At 42.9% G+C, this 2554-nt stretch overlaps 1 protein-coding gene across 2 annotated transcripts in view; it reads left to right on the forward strand.

The window, feature by feature from the left end:
* Positions 1–2554, forward strand: part of TEC (tec protein tyrosine kinase) — a 31470-nt gene that overhangs the window by 12866 nt on the left and 16050 nt on the right. The gene's annotated exons all lie outside the window — the stretch shown is intronic.

Genomic DNA, 2554 nt, shown 5'->3' on the forward strand with positions numbered 1-2554 from the left:
GAGTGCTTGTGGGTGGATTTCTCACAGCTGGCTCATGCCTGCACCTCTACTTCCCAACTACTTTGGATTCCCAGCCATTTGGATTGCAGAGTAAATGCAACACAGCGATGGTCTGCAAGATGTCCCATTATAAAGGGAAATCATTTAAGTAGGGAGGGGAGAGAAATTGCAGTGGTCTTGTTAGCATTTTTCTTGAGTCATTCTTTCTTGCTCCCATGGCCCTTGGCTTAATAGTGAGAAATGCTGAGCTAAAACACAGCTGCACACCTGACAACTTGAAGCCTGCTGGCCATTAATAGCTGTTTCTGATGCAATCGGAAACATGTCTGGAGCAGTAGACTTGTATTTAATTTCACATATATAAGTGGTTTTTTTTAAGCTGCGAAGCATGTAAAAATAGAAGAATCTTCTCTGGCATTAGGTTTAATTTGCTGGATTGAGTTGTAAGGCAGGTCAGCTTTGAGTTGGCTTAATTTAGCATGTCACGGTGAAGCAAACTGAGCCAGCTTAGATCATGAACATGTATAAAGGGACGATTACTAGAATGATGTGCTGTGTATCGGGAAGTTTACTTTATTTTTTTCTCCAAAAATGTTAGTTGATCATCTTGTTGGATTCCTGTCCTTTGTCCTCCTTGGCAGATGAGTGCTCCTTTCAAGTGAGCACTCACTGAATGCCAGAATTGGCATGAAAACCTCTGAGTCTTGGAGGAGAGGCAGGTTTAGAGAAAGTAATGAAGCCTGTTCCTCCAAGGAATTTCTGTCATTCTGGCTAAAAAACCCAATGCATATCACCCCTCTCTGTCCCCTGAGTTAACCAGCAGATGGGATCCAAGCAATACGAGTACCGCACTGGACACAGAAAGCTGGGCAGATATGTTAAAGAAGAAACGCTTGCCGCTTCTGTATGTTGTTGTACAGGAGAAAAGAGCTGGAGAGGTGTCTTCAATGCAGCTGTGTGGAGTGCTGAATTCTGTGCTTCATGAAAAAACACCTCTTGTTTGGATCCTTCTGCCCTGCATTGGCTGATCTGGTGGCCCTGAAGCTGCCAGGCCTGCCGCGCAGCGACAAGGAGAGGGAGAAGCAATACTTGCTGCTGCGCCGAGTGTTGTAGAATTCAGTAACTCATTTTTCGGCATGGATGTATGTTTTACTTTGAGCAGTCAAAGTTCAGGAACAGGGATGCTGTAAAATAAGCAGAAGACTTGAAATGTTTGTTTTTTTTTTTAATCAAAAATCCAAGGTTGCATACTTGGTGCAAACTATTCTTCAGCATGACATGATACAGCTTTGTAGTACAGCTGTTTATGATTTGACTTTTTTTAATCTGTCATTAAAATGCCTAATCCTTCCCCCCAGTTTTTAAAAGTGCCTTATTTGGGCTTCTTTGGGTTGTTGGTTTTTCTGATGTTAAATAACAGTTACAGCTTTATCTGAACTTAGTTCCTGTCATTCTTCCTGATGCTGACCGTGACATGCATGAATTCTTCATGCACGTTTTCTCTGCCTGCTTTCTGTCTGCTTTCTTCATAACAATATACATAAGAGACAAAGTACTAAATGTGTTTTAAATGCTGACAAAACTTCCATGTTTTCCATGGCCAGCAACAATTGTGTTTCTAGGGTGGTGGAATCGTGACAGCTGTATTTGAAGTTGCTCTCCGCTTCTGTTTATAAGACTGTGTTTTCAGTTGCTTATGGTTGTGGCGGACTTGTGCTATTTGGGCTGAAATTTCCATCCTCAGCAGAGAAGAGGGCAGCTGAGTAAGGATTAGAGTATCTCAAATAGTTCAGTAATTAGTAATTATTTCCACATTGTGTGAACAGTGTCTGTCTTTCATAAGCTGCACTGTAGACTAGATGTGGTGGATGTGCTTGGCAAATCAAAATTTTTGATGTGGATTAATTCAGGACCAGCCATGAGCTGCTCCCGCTTTTGTTTTGTTCTGGATTCCAGTAGAAACTTCCTCTGCTATTAGAGAGTTAGCTCTCCCAAAAGTGAGAGGTAGCCCTATAGTCTCTGTAGATTCATCATCACTTTGCTTTCAGAAAGTGTATTGTTCATGTGTTTCCTTCTGCCACATGTGCTGGGCTTTCATTTTTAGCCTCTTCTGCTTCAGGTAAAGGAAAATCGTTTTGAACAGTTCCTTCAGAAACAGCCATCTTAAATAGGTCGTCTTGTGTGCAGACTTCACTGTCATTCCCTACTGCTTTGACATGTAGACTAAAGCCCAGTACACACCACCTCCAAGTATGGGCTGTTCTTCCAAGGAGCCTCCTCTCCGGAGTGTTGAACTACACTGTATTTCCATGCATTGTTACTTTGGGCAGCACCTGCTGAGCACTGCGGGCATTCCTTTCCTTCTTTAAAATCTTTGTAATGATCAATTTAGGTGAGCCAAATCTTCTTGGATGTCTGTGCTTTTGACCTTGCATCTTCAGGGCTTCTGCTAGCCTTGGTCAGCGAAGTTCCCCCAACACAGACCCCAGCTTGGCCCGGGGATGGGTTTCACCCTTATCTTCTGCTTCCTGCCTCAGCAGGCACTTGTGTTCCT

This window comes from Phaethon lepturus, unplaced genomic scaffold (assembly GCF_000687285.1).
Source record: "Phaethon lepturus isolate BGI_N335 unplaced genomic scaffold, ASM68728v1 scaffold33846, whole genome shotgun sequence".
In the NCBI taxonomy this organism is placed as follows: Eukaryota; Metazoa; Chordata; class Aves; order Phaethontiformes; family Phaethontidae; genus Phaethon; species Phaethon lepturus.